Source organism: Triturus cristatus, chromosome 4_2 (assembly GCF_964204655.1).
Source record: "Triturus cristatus chromosome 4_2, aTriCri1.1, whole genome shotgun sequence".
Taxonomy (NCBI): domain Eukaryota; kingdom Metazoa; phylum Chordata; class Amphibia; order Caudata; family Salamandridae; genus Triturus; species Triturus cristatus.
Window position 1 is genome coordinate 273,110,946 of NC_140586.1, and position 15,249 is coordinate 273,126,194.

Sequence of the window (15,249 nt, forward strand, 5' to 3'; positions counted from 1 at the left end):
TACATGCAGGTGATGTCCATCAGAGGCGCAACTAGAGCCAAATTTCGGGAGGGGGCTGAGCAAAAATTTCGGGGGGGGGGGGGCTGAACTTTAAGCAATAGGCAGAGTGGAGCTGCAGGGGCTCTTAGAAGGGGTGAAACAACAGCAAGGCCTCATTAACATGCAAATGGTCTTTTAAAGACCTGTAAAGTGCTCGGGTGCGGCTGCTTTTTTTGCCCGGGAAGGTGTCTCATCCCGGGCTGCCACACACGACGGGGGGGGGGGGGGGGGGGGGGGGGTCTGAAGCCCTTTGAGTCCAATGGGTGTTGCGCGCCTGATGTCCATTAAGGTGTGTGAAAACACCTCAGGACATCACTAGCAGCCTCAACAACGTTTTGTGCTCGTTTTCTTTTGTGGAAGCGGCGGTCGATTGGAGAGGACGGGGGCAGAAGTTTCTACTGGAAAGTTCTTGGCATAAAGCCACGCCCTTCAAGGCCATGTCCCCTCCTCACACGAGCGATTTTATACTAAAGTTGACAGGTATGAACGTATTCTGTGTAAAATATCCCAATATCACGGGAAGGGAAAGTATTTTTCATATGGCCCTAAATAGATGAATAAAAGCGATCGCTCCGATGTGAATTCGAGACTGAAAAATACTAAATATTATTTGTGGCCACATTTGAGAATAGGCAGTGTACTATTATATCGTAAACCTCATTTGTCTGTGAAAGCTGTGCTCAATTCCCCACTACATTTGTTGTTGTAGAGCGCCCTCAAGAGTCTTACTGGTATAATTTAGGACACATTTATTTAGTCTCGTGTTTTCTTTCAGAGGCGATTTATTCGTTTAGAGGGCTCTCCCCATATGAAAGCGCCTTGAAAACATTTATGAAATAGACATTGCCACGCCAGACTTCGCTTTCTCTCAGCTGCCCAAAGCAGATGAGATACCCAAAAAGTAGTTTCATACACAGTGTCCCAGTAAGGTAGGCGGTCATCCATCACATTTTCTCCTCGCGCTACCTGTTTTAAAAGCAAATTGTAATGTTGAATAAAGTAAATTATGTCCTAATGTTCAGGTACCTGTAACATTACTCCGACATTTTTAAAGGCATGTTGACCATGTTTGGGGGTACTTAGTAGCTCACTCTCTCGTAAATAACGTTGCCTTTATTAAGCTAACCGGTTTGCCCCATATATACAGGTGCATTAATAAAAACAATGTGAAACCTACCCCCACACACAAACAAGCATTTGCAATGCAATAGGTCTCGCATTCGCGAGAGTTTGAGCTATTGGCATTGTAAATGACAAAACCTTTTATTTATGTGTTGTTTTTAAAATAGATAAATAAAAGGCATTGTCATTTCCAATGCCAATAGCTTAAACTCTTGCAAGTGCGAGACCTATTGCATTGTAAATGCATTTCGCGCCTGTGCTATAAAAATTAAAAAAAGAGCGTTAAGAGTGTGTGTCTTGCCGGGGAGTGGGTGGAGCTTCAAGTCCCTACCTGAATACAGCAATACCAAAGGGGATGATGGACGGAGCGCTTGAGCAAATCAAACACTCCCCCCAGTCAACTGATCTGGGTTTAATCCATCATCATTCTTTAGCTCACTCCACCACCCCAGTTCAGACATGGCCGTATGCAAATCAGTCTGACCCTGTGCCTCATTGGAACAGTCCAGCCAAAACTCCAAGCCATGTCTTCCCCGGACTGGAAACAAGCATCCTGGGACCGGTTTCGGATTCATAACCCTCATCAGCCAGGCTATCTTGAATCCAGTGGCAAAGTGAGCAAGGGACCCACGTCTGGGCATACCCTGCCAACTTAGGGCAAACAAAGCAATACCAATGGGGATGATGGACGGAGCGCTTGAGCAAATCAAACACTCCCCCCAGTCAACTGATCTGGGTTTAATCCATCATCATTCTTTAGCTCTCTCCACCACCCCAGTTCAGACATGGCCATATGCAAATCAGTCTGACCCTGTGCCTCATGGGAACAGTCCAGCCCGAACTGCCAAGCCATGTCTTCCCTGGACCGGAAACAAGCATCCTGGGACCGGTTTCGTGTTCATAACCCTCATCAGCCAGGCTATCTTGAATCCAGTGGCAAAGTGAGCTAGTGGGACGGGTATGCCCAGACGTGGGTCCCGTGCTCTCCATGCCACTGGAGTCAAGCTATCCTGGCTGAAGAGGGGTGAAACCCCGAAACCGGTCCTAGGATGCTTGTTTCCAGTCCAGGGAGGACCTGGCTTGGCAGTTCGGGCTGGACTGTTCCCATGAGGCACAGGGTCAAGACTGATTTGCATATGGCTGGGTTTAAACTGGAATGGCATGGTGAGCAAAAAAAATGATGGATTTAGGCCCAGATCTCTGTACTGGGGTGAATGTATGACATTGTTCTGCATTCTATCCATCAACTGTTGTTTTTGCACCTACCTGAATACAGCATGGCAGCAGTGAGGCCATCCTAGCTCTGGCTAACTGATAACCCACCAAGACACTGATCATTCCCAAAGTGGTACCATTTGGCATGTGCAACTCTACACGTATTACCAGCCAACAACACCCCAATACTTAAACTAAAATGTGTAAGAAAGGGAAAGCAGAGATGTGGTAGGTACCTTAAAGTGTGTCTGGTACCCTAAAGCAGGCAAGGAAATTGTGCCCCCTACACAGCGGGAGGGCGCTAGAAGACAGCCAAACTCAACTGAAGTGGCCCCCTCATACCCCTGTGCCACTGTACAACCCGCACAATAGACCTCTGGAATAAAGACAAGTTACGTACTGCGCTTTTCTTCACCTAACTTACACGTTACAATTCATCGCTGCACCACCAATGCCTCATTGGGTGCGCTCAAACAGTTACTGCCGTAATGCAATGCGTGTTTACCGGCTGTAACGCCCATGTGAAAAATACTACCATGCTTTAAAATAAAGCACCAGGTGAACCGAGTTGAACGGCGGGTGCATTCTGCGCCAAACCACAGTGCCATCCTGCACCGCCACCTTCTTTATTTCGTCTTTCCGGACAGAGCCTGCCCCGATGTCCCTTCCAGAGTTGTCCCACGCCCCGCCTCCTCACGCTTTGCCACACAGGAAATCGGTCAGCAAATGTTTTGATTTGACGGGATGTGTTTTTTAATTTTACATGTTTCTGTACTGGTAAATTTCCCAGTGAGTTAGCAAGAGCGACCCAGCCGTTCATAATAAGGAAGCCAACCAGAGACCAGGGTGCGAGCCCAGCCCCGGAAACAATGTGCATAGGCGCCAAGAATTTATAGTGAGACTATCGAGGACAGAAATGTCATCTTATAAAAAGAACACGGCCAAAATATTGTGAACGGAAATATTGTGAGGGCAAGTTAGCATATATAGGTAAATGCAGATCAAGTGTGTGAGGGGCTCTCACCCTGTGAGCAGCATTAAGCTTCATGGGAGCAGCTCTTGCCCTGCAGGGATGGCTTTGAGAAGAGCTGGCAAACAGAGCCACCCACTGCAGCCTCGTTGTGCCTCTGCGACCTTGAAATCCTTGCGTCCTTGGTTACACAGGCAGCACTCTGTGTCACGAGTGCAGCGGGGGCATTGTTTGAGCAAGAGTGAAAGCGCAGTGGGAGTGCGCGAGATGCTGTGAGCGTGCACATCGGCTGTCCGGGCAAGTGCACATCTCCTGTCCCCCTTCGGATGCAAAACCCACAACAATAGATCTCGCCAAGGCGAGCAACGCATGCTCTGCGTCGCTGGGCAAGACCTAAAAAACAACCACAAAGGTGTTTCGCCCAACTTAAAGTACCCCCCCATTTAGCGCATCTACCTCCTACATCCATTTTTTATGCTTCCTTCAGTAATAGTAGTTACCTAGTATTTTTTCAGAAAAATGCTACCAGCTCTTTATCTAGAGGAGAAGCCTAAACAATTCAGAGTTGAAACGTGTCGACAGTTCCCTTCAGGGAGTAAAAGATCCCGGCAAGAACCGACTGACCACATTGAAAATTGTCCCTCCTTCAACAAATTCAGTAGAGGCCATGTAGCAATTAAAACTTGTCCCTTGCCCCTCGCTGATAGATTGAAAGTAGGGTAGAACAAGCAATAACCACAAGAGACTTGATCCTGTCTATCCCCTACATGCACCCCAAAAATCTCTGGACTTTTGGAATAACCGACAGTCCCCTCCAGAGAGGAAAGTACCCACAGCAAGGACTGAAAGACCACATTGAAAATTGCCCTTCGTTTTGAAAGTTACAAAGAGGCCGGTTAGAAATTAAACCTCAGTCCTCACCCCTGGATAATAGACTGAAAGTGGATGAGAACAAGTAATAATCAAAGAGAGACTTGATTCCGTCTAGCCCCTGCACGCCCCACAAAACGCTGGACTGGTGGCATAAGCATGCCTTGTTGTAAAAAAATATTTGAAGAATCGTTTCTCACCATGCGTCATGTTTCTTATAAAAAAACAAACACTATCATGATCACGATTTAAGCACTGATGAAGGGTCTTTACTTACCTTTCACGTCTTAAGGGTGTTTTTTTTTGTTATTTCAGCTATTGAATTTGATTATTTACATATTATTTCGCAAAACTGCATTGTTCATTAGATGATCAAATGTGCCTCCAAATATACTCATGGAGAAGATATGTGCATATAATGAAAATCAATAACTGTTTTGCCACAAGCTGATTGTTTGCTAAGAACACTTATAGCAAAGGGTAGGAGGCCCTTTTATATGACGTATTATTGATTTGGGTCTACGCTTACTTCTGTTTCACAAGGGCCCAGCCACGTTCATTTAACCACATCTTCAGGACAGTGTCACAGCTGAAACAGAAATAAAACATTTGTCTGATATTAGAAAGAAGCAGAGCAGGGCCTGACACAGAACTTTAAAAGGACAGTGTAACTCTTGTCCCAGAAGAGATGGATTACAGATTCAGGCAGTGGGCCTGGAAAAGGACAGTGATAGACTCAAAATACAACTAGAAAAAAGTTAAAGCTAGTTTGAATCAACCCATCAACAGAACAGTACCATTCCAGTTTTAGATACAGACCAAACCTTTAATGTGCCAGACCATGAAAAAATAACCTAACCAGTGCCAAAGCCAGAGCAGAATTAGTACAGCGCCAGACATGGCACACTCTCAATCCTGCAACACAACAGCGACAGGAGAAAATATTTTTTTAGAACAGGGCCCCAGTTCTTTCCTAAATTATAACAGAAGCAAGGTAGTGCCAGATTCCAACCAGACTAGTGCAAGAATGAAAGAGGAATGGGACCACCACCAAGACAGACACACGCTTGTGCTAGAACCAACAAAGTAATAATATTTCAACAAGGGAGACCCAAGGATCTCTGGGGACCTGTGGTAAAAACTATAACAAAAACTCACTGGTCCCTAGTAACAATACTTTAGAAACAAATAACTAAATGGTGAATACAATTTCTTCAAAGGATTTTATGAAGACTATTTTAAGACATAATGAGTGAATATTAGTGAAAATAAACATGCTTGGTGTTCTCTTTAGAGGTGAAGCACTCCGGTAATAAATTGTGATTAAAAAATCAACAAACACAAGAACCGCACAGCCCTTTGGAGCAAATTTTTAACAATCATATAGGGTATGTGTTTTTAAAGTTGGCAGTGTTTCGATCCCAGTAAAAATGGTGGGATCATCATCAGGATTCAGGGGGATACAATGAGCCAGAGAGAGAGATTATGAAAGGTAATGCAGTTGCTAAACAAGGGGTCACTCAAATGCCTTTGAGAACTCGTTGTCCTGAAAGCACTCCATGCTTTCAATCAGCACTACCAGCGAATCTCCATTTTTGGGCTGATTTGGGCCCAGTGAAGGAATCTGGCACTCAACCTTGAGACCCAGACCTCACATGTGTTTCTCACTTTGGGCTGATTGTAGTCCCATATGGGTATTCAGCATATTTCCAACTCATGCCATTCCCAGCCACCCTGTTCCTGAGGCTTGTCACTGGGGACCCCCCCCCCCCTTTAGCAACTGCATTACCTTTCATAATCTCTTTCTCTGGCTCGTTGTATTCCCCTGAGGCCTGATGATGGTCCTGCCATTTCTTTGGGATCAAAACATCTTCAAGTTTAAAAACACAGACTCTATATTATTTTTGAGCATTTGCTATAAAGGGCGTTGCTGTTCTTGTGTTTGTTGACCGCACTTGATTTTTTTATCATAATTTATCACTTGAGTGTATCACCACTAAAGAGTACCAAGCACTTTTATGTTGCACCAATATTCATTGCACCACTATGTATGCTTTTCATAAACTCCTTTGAATAAATTATATTTGCAATTTGGTTCTTTGCATCTAAAGTATTGCTACTAGCGACCAGTGTGTTTTTTGTTATAACACCAAAAAAGTATGCAGTTGAATGACTAATCCAAGACGGAGTCTCACTATACAACTGGTTCAGCTTGATTCTGATCTATTTCTATAGACACAGGAATCTCAGGAGAATAGGTTCAGCACTCTGCCACTTTTTTCTCGCTCCTGTGGTGACAGAATCTCGGAGCCCTCAAAGTCTTTGACATGTATGAAAGCTCCCCAGAATTGGCCTTTGCTCAGAGAGCACCATGGCCAGAACCAACCCCATTCATCAATCATCCTTAAATGTTTGTCTTGAATAAAATGCGAGTGGTAGGGGGGAAGGTGAGGGGGACGAGAGAAAGGAGAGCCATGAGAAGTAAAGCAGTCAAAATTAAGACACTGGCAATAGCAACCTCCAGAAACAGTGTTTAAATGCATTTTTCTTTGGAGCCATGTTGGAAGAAGCCTGTTGCCTCTGCTAAAGATTGCACCTTGATGTGGGCCAAGCTCGCCCATGCAAAAGGGAGTGGGCCCAGCTCGCACATGCAAAAGGCAGGTCCTGGATGCCCATCATATCTCCTATGCATATGCAGACTAACTTATTTCTGTCCCCATAAGTCACCATAGGGTAACCATTCCCAACCTCATTCTAGGTTCTCAACCCTCAGCAACCATAAAGGGGGCAACACAACAAACACCAATCTGGGTGTGTGGCACAGTGGCGGACTAATGTTGAAGAAAATGCATATATGCATTTGTTTAAAAGTATGTATACAGTGCTAAACTACAGACCTAGCCACAAAGGAACAGAGTGCTGTACAAGAGAAGGGGGTGTAAACATGCAATTGATTATCATGAGAGTGGGCTGAAAAGTGTAAGAGCAGGGGTGATACAAGGAAGAGGAGGGGATGCTCTATTTGCAGTCGCCAATTAGGGTGCACGTGGAAGGGTAATCAAGGAAGGAGTTACAGATGAAAGGAGGGTATTAGGGTTTGCAGGATGTAGGATTCTCATCCATGGAGGCCGCTAATCAGGTGGTCGCCATGTAACCTTCCATACAGGAAAGTGACTACTTTTGATTGTTAATACGGGGATCTAATTTAAGAGATACAAGTGCCAGGAAATGAACTTGGAGAAAGACAAGGGTAGGTCGGACTTGGTCCACCAGTACTTTGGATGGGTCAGACATTGGCACCAGCCCACCAACCTAAATCTTGCGAATGCCAAGCAACTTCTTCTCTTTTCACCACCCAGATCATGCCAAAATGACACTGTTAACTGTAGAGTAACCTGACAATCTTTGCCAGTTACCCACAATTCTTCCTGAACTTTTTTCACTGGTGGTTGGATTGTCACTAAGCCAGCATTTTACCCACCTGGCCATCATTTTATAAAATCTATCAAAATCAGCGAAATCCGACACTGTTTAGTGCTTGAAATATAAGCTTATAACAGCAAATATAAGGCAAATTACTTCAGAAGCATTGGCAAGCGATACCTGCTATTCCTAAAACATGTGTAAAGAAATTAGAGGCATCATTTCCATGTTAAATAGAAGGTCCCTTACACACATTCATGGTCAAGTCCAAGCTCTGAGTCCCTCTAGAATCTCAGAATAAGAAAAGTGGCCAGTATTTTTCTTTAAAAAAAGGGAGCAACCGTAATTGATGGTGGTTGCTATTTCGTTGTCATGATATGAAACTAACACATGGATTGTATGATCTGGAACTGCTGAAAAATCTTTACAGTTATGTTATTGCACAGTCATGAAGTAGAAAGTATTTTCATTTTCCACGAGATCAGGGTATTGACTGATGAGTGAGAAGGTGTAGGTAGAAGTGGGGAGCCACTGAAAGTTCGAGCCAGGTTCATGCCTGAAGCCTATTTCTGACTCAGCTCGAGGTCCTCCCATTGGAAGTTCGAGCCCATAACGAGCCGAGCTTCCATGTGGCTTCTGCCTGCCTTCTTTCCATTACACTGGATGTGGCAACATCCTGTGATTCTGGGCAAATTGCTTAATCTCCCCATCTCTATAAACCATGAATGGTGACCTTGTGTAATGTAACTTGTGCCAGGGCCGGCTTTAGCACTTGTGGCGCCCAGTGCGACAATGTTTTTTGGCGTCCCCAAAGACCACTCCAGTCATGGATACCCTCACTACCACCCTTTAACACTCTCCGTAACCTCTCTCTCAGGTGCATTTAATTAATTTTATAGCGTCACTCATAAAAGTGAATGGTGCCAGAGCACTTTAGATAACACACACATTACACAGAGACATTCAACCAAAGGTTTGTAAATCAGTGTATGGTAAATGTTACATAAGACAGAGGACAACAAGGGGTGAATTCACATGTCATCCATACAGGTAGGCAGTACAGTTGACGAGTACTTGGTCTGGAGAAGCACAAACTCTGAATTTAAAATGTAACACAATGGATTGGGGCTCTCTTTAATAACAAGAACTGATTTGTACCCAAATGAACTCTTTTTGCAACATTACAATGATGAAAGTCTAGGCAAAAAATCCATACACTCTAATCTATACGTTAAAGTTTGCAGGCAGTTCTATGATGGCAGTTAAGAGCTCAGTGTAAACTGCAACTAACAAAAGGAAGTCTGACAAAAGCAGTAACCCACTGACCGGTTTACATTACATTCACTTTGTGATCTGCATGGTACATGTTCTTGCAGCAGGCATATTAACCCTCTGCGCTACCTTAAAAACTTCTATGAATTAAAACTTCTACTAGACAAAACTCCGATCTTGCCAGGAAGAACATTATTCACTGGAGTTTCCTTGACATTTTAATTGTCGACTGAAAAGTGCTGGAGGCCAGGAACGAGGCAGCAGCTGCTTTTAAGCAAACAGGCGCCCCCTTGTGAAGCAAGCACCCGGTGCGGTGGCACCGGTCGCACCGCCCTAAAGCCGGCCCTGACTGGTGCTCATGTAAAGCGCTCCAATCCCTTTGGGTCAAGTTTGTGCTATAGACAAACTGCAGAAAAATGCACAAATAGGTAAAAACAGTCTTCACATGAAGAAAGACCGTATCCATTTATTGGCTGGTTTGTACAAAATGGAACCACACAACCTGAATAAATAATGGCTTCCTTGCTTAAACTGTGTGATCTTAGGCAAATATTTTGTTTCACAAAAACTCTTTTTTCCCCTTCATTATGACGTATAAAAACACTTTCAAATATGTGAGTTCAGAATACGAGCTGTACAAAAACCTATTGAGTTTGATTTAATAGACTATACTGTTGCTCTATAATCATCTGGGCCAAGCACAGGGTTTACATTACAATTGTGTTGCCTCTTACTGCACTAATGGTTCATATTTAAAAACTATAACTTTTAATAGAGTACTTTTCAGTGCAGTGCCTTAATGAGACATATTAATGTCAACGCTTTCAGATGTTAATGAAATATTTTTTTTGAATTTTTAAGAGACTTTATCATATTTTGCATGTATGGTGTATGATTTACATAGTAACAAGAACCCAGCAGTCCTGAGGAAAATAACGCTTTACTGGAGAAAGCAAAGTTTTCCTGTAAAACCCCCACCCACCAGGGTTACCCCATGGTGGCATGCTTCATCATCGGGTCCATCCTGTTCTGCTGCAGAGAGGGTATGCTACGACCTACAGAATATGTGGGAGCACTTAAGTGACTATGCAATGACAAAGGAGACGGTATAAACTATAGGAGTTGGGGGGGTTGTTGGTGTGTTGGTATGAGTCATAAAAATACCTGCCTAGTAGGTTTGTCCTATTCATTCTGACCTCTAACCAGTTTGATTAAAAACAAGTGGGTGTGGGGGGTCTCCTAAAGAGTCAACATGTTTCAAGCCGTACCCCTATTGGCTTTTTATCAGGACCTAGGGAATTTTTTTTGTAGTGATAATAACTCCCTGGTAACACTACCACTCCTGTTATATCTGACTGGACACACACTTAATGATTGCAACTGAAAAGGGTATATACATATTATGCGGTCCCCGGCGGTGAAACCACAGTAGGTAGAGCAGCAGAGTGGGAGCCTTGATGCGAGTGTGGCTACAGGCTTCACTTTCCCCTGGAGGAACCATGGGGCAATAGCCAAGCAATATAAATAAACAAAGACTGCGCTCGTCAGATAGGTGGTATAAGTATATACACCTTTCAGTTGTATGCATTAAGTGTATGTCCAGTCAGATGTAACAGGAGTGGTACCAGGGAGTTATTATCACTACAAAAAATGTTTTCTCTAGGTCCTGATGAAAAGCCAATAGGGGTACAGCTTCAAATATGTTGACCCTTTAGGAAACCGTGTACATGACACCTCAATTTTCTGAAGTATTACCCCCACCCCTGTTTTTAATCATACCGGCTAGAGGTCAGAATAAATAGGATAAACATACCAGACAGGTAATTTTAAGACTCACTCCAACACACCAACAACCCCCACCCTCAATCCTATAGTTTATACCATCTTCTTTGTCATTGCATAGTCACTTAAGTGCTTCCACATATTCCTTAGGTTGTAGTAAGCCCTGCTCTGCAGCAGAATAGGATGGACCCGATGATGAAGCCCCCGATGGGCGAGGGATGTACAGGAAAATTTTGTTATCTCCAGTAGAGGGTTGTTTTCCTCAGGACTGTTGGGTTCTTGTTATTGTGTTTTGAAACAGTTTTGGAAGATGAAACCAGCATCCTCTTTCTCTCCTTTTGTTCTGAAATTGTTTACATAGTAAACATGTTCAGGGCTTGGATCGTGCACAGGCTCTAAGATCGAGACTGAGCCAGACCCATGGCCCAGCTCTGGCATGGCTCTTCCGGTTAATTTGTTGGCTCGTCCACCTCTAAGTGTGTAAGTGGAGTGAGAGAGTGCTGGTGTTTGTTTTATGGTGATTTCGTACTGGAACGTGTTTCATTTTTTCATTTAGAGACAATGGAAGAAGGCCATTTATTAAAACAAGGATTATCAATCATGAAAGCTGTCGTCTACAGGAAGGTGTGATGAATGGAATCTGGTTTAGAGCGACTGAAAATAAGGGAATAGATGCTTCTGCTGCAAAACTCACGAGTGGACCCCTGATTTCTTGACAGGGGGCCTGCCCCTAGTACGATGACACATTGGTGGCCCTCTCCAACCCCCTGGATCAAGCAAGATGAATGTATTTTATTTTATTGGTTTCTTTTAGCATACAGATTGTCATTGACAACACGTGATGAGGTACATATGTAAAAAGAAGCAACAATAAATACATTTGTAATGCACATTATTTATGTTGGGTCGATGTCAACAACAAAAAAAGTATGGCAGTGGTATGCAGATATAAATAGGGATGTGGGCGCTACCACCGAGTTTGAGAGCTGACGCACTTGCTAGAGTCAGATTAGTCGTACAAGAGCCCACTTGCCTTTACTGAGAGATGTAGAGAAACGAAGTAGTGAAAATGCGTCCTTTAAGTGAACAAAAACTTCTCCTAAAGCTTTAATGGAAACTCCTCTTTACAACGTTTCAGTCATTTGTCATTATCATGGGTGCGCGTTCTGTGGCCACCATGTGGCCTCTTGTTAGGTGTGATACCTTTCTGTATGTCTCTGTTTGTAACCAGAAGTGCTTTGAATGCTTGGATAGTTAGGCCTATGTAATTAAAGTGAAAAGTGGAACTGTTATGCTCATAATGCAAAGTGTTGTTTGAAAGAATGCCAGGTCTTGCTGAAAGTGTCATGGGGACCTCACAGGATGATTGGCCTGCCATTGATAAACAAAACATTGCCACCTATAAATTCAAATCACAGCAAGAATGTATGTTTTCACTGTCGAGACAAAAAACAGACTCCAGTGTTTTGGAGCACATTTATTGAACAAACATTTGCATTATCAATTAAAACAAGCATGAGATTTGAGGAGCAGTTTACAACTGTGCAACTGCTTTCAGTACAGAAACAGCAGTTCCTTTTTGAACCTACATGATCTACAGATGTTCCTTGGATTACTCAGTACTGCTCTCCGTTGTCTGTCCCACCTAGAGGTTTACCAGACAGCACAGCTGTCTTGTTTCTTTAGCTATGTCCAAGCCTACCAGATGGGGCCCCAGCTGTCTGGTTTGCTGAAGACATCTTGGAGGCATTCAGAATGCTTCCTTGTGAATGCATTCCACCCATTGCTTACCACTGACTTTGTGGTTTGTAACTCACATTTGCTTGCTTTCTATTTGCCCGCCTTATTTGTTTTAGGCTGTGCAGTTTGAGTTAGTCAATCCTGCAGAGCATACCCTGTTTACTATATTCTTCCACAAACTCGCTTTCTGTAAACAGGCCTTTACATTTTGTTCTTATCTTGTCACATTTGCTGTTCATTCAAAGACAGAAGACCGAGGGATATTGGTGTTTACTTTTCTTTCTCAGACTTCAAAGTGAGAGGATTTATGTGATAATCCTGCTAGGTACCCATGTGAAATGAAAGGCTGTAGGATGTTATTTTTTCTAGCACAAAACAAAATGTAAATGTCTGTAAATGAACTGTGCAAATATTACAGAATATATCAGAATTAGGAAAGCATAAATGAAGCACATTTTGTTATTCTGAAGTTTAGAAGAAACAAATATTTTAATGAAATTAAACCAAATACATTCATACCAAATGCACATGGTAATATTTCCATGCATTATTGTTTGTGCACTGTATCGTTTTATCAGTAAAACTCTGTCTGTGCAAATATAATGGTCATTTCAATTGAAAATGTGCTGTCTGTAATGGAAGTGCACTTTCATACCATGCATACTCCACTCTATGCAACTCCACTGTATGACACTCTACTCCACTCTACCCCAGAACACTCCATGACCACTGTGACACTCTACTCCCTTCCCCACTATGCCACTCCACTCAATGCCTCTCTATGCCACGCCACTTCACTCTATGACACTCCACGGCACTCCACTCTACATCACTCTACTGCACTCTGACAGTGTACGCCACTCCACAGCACTCTACTCTACTCCACAACACTCTACTCCATTCCACTCTACTCCATTCCAGTCCATGACACTCTACTCCACCACTCCACTCTATGCCAAACCACTCTGTACCCTCCACTGTATGACACTTTACTCCACTCGACGGTGCTCTACTCTGCTCCACGCTACGGTGCTCTACTCCGGTGCTCTACTCTACGCCACTCTACAACACTTTACTGAACTCCACAGCATGACACTCTATGCCTCTCAACTCTAGGACACATCAATTCACTCTGCAACACTCCACTCTACGCCACTGCACAACCATGCTATGCCACTATAATCAGGTGATTACTTTCCTGAAAGGGAAAATTCCCCCTAAAGAGACTGATTGGGTTAACATAGATAGAACGTAAGAACCTACGGAGTCAGTGCATGCATATTACGAAAGGTTAATGCAGGTGTTTAAACAGCATAGTGGATTTGATAACATCGGTGATAAAGATATGGAACATTTTGTATACAGATTTGTCTATAGGCTAAGATCAGAGATTAGTCAGATGATTCAGCAGCATATGCTTTGTTGGCAAAGCAAGCCGATCGATGACATTCTGAAGTATGCAAAATACTGCAGTGATGACATTGATACAAAGCATAAAAAGTTAAAGGAGAAAATTATGTGGCACAAGTGAAGATAGCAGAACGCCAAGAAGGAAATTCAAGTTCTCAAATTGATAATCAAATGAATGGACAGAATCAGAGTGGTCAAGTTTTGAATGAAAGGGAAGAATGAGCAGAGAAGAAGCGAGGAAGAAATATCCTTGTCATGGATGTGGAAAGTTTGAGCATTGGAAGAACGAGTGTAGAAACATTCACAGAGTAAAGGGGAAAGTCAAATTTTAAATCCACAGTTGCGGATTGGGGTGGTTGTGAATCAACCGCAACAGCAGCAAATAGTTACTCCTCAGTTACAGGTGCCTCAAGCCCCTTTGCCCAACAATGTGAATGCTCAGGTGCAGAGATACAGTGTGAACACCGGATTCAGAGGAGAAAGTGGTAAGAATACACCAACTGTTCAACAATATTGGGTGCAGAGTGATGCAGATGAATCGGGAATGTTGCAATGACGGTGCCTGAGGGGGGAGGAGGAGTGCGTACTTGGCGCATCCTTGGTGGTAGATCAGTCAGGTCCATTTATTGATGGGAAGGTTGAGGGCAATGATATCACTTTCCTAGTGGACACTGGTGCCATCCGTTCTACTGTGAGAACAGCAGAAATCCCAAACCTACCCCTCTTGGGAGAAACTATCCAAGTTGTAGGAGTCTCAAAAAGGCAGATTAGGACCCCAATCACAAAACCAATAGAAGTGAATATTGGAAATTTCTGAGATATGCATCTATTTGTGGTATGCGACTCGAGTCCAGTAAACTTATTCGGTAGAGACTTGTTGTGCAATATGAATTGCACCATCTTTTGTATGCCTGATGGTGTGACTTTCCAAACTCCGGATGAAGATGTAGCTTTCAAGATGATGCTAGCTAAACAGGGAACAGAAGTGGATGAGATGTTTTCACTCCTTACTGGAAGTGATGTACCTGATGAATTAAGAGACACAGTGAGGTCAGATGTGTGGGATTTTACAGGAAAAGAAGTTGGCCTAATGGCAAAGGTAAACCCTATCAAAGTTATGGTAAAGGAAGGTGAAAAATACCCGAATACCCCACAATACAAAATGAGCCCTGAAGTAAAAGCAGGAGTTGCCCTAGTAATTGACCAAATGATTGAACAGGGAATTTTGGCCAGTCCTTGTAATTCACCAATCATGGGACTTAAGAAGCCTAGTGGAAAATATAGAATAGTGCAAGATTTGAGGAAAATCAATAAAATAGTAGTACCCTGTTGTCCTGTGGTACCGAACCCTGCAGTTATTCTTTATCCGATACCATGGGATGCTCATTGGTATACTGGAACTGCCA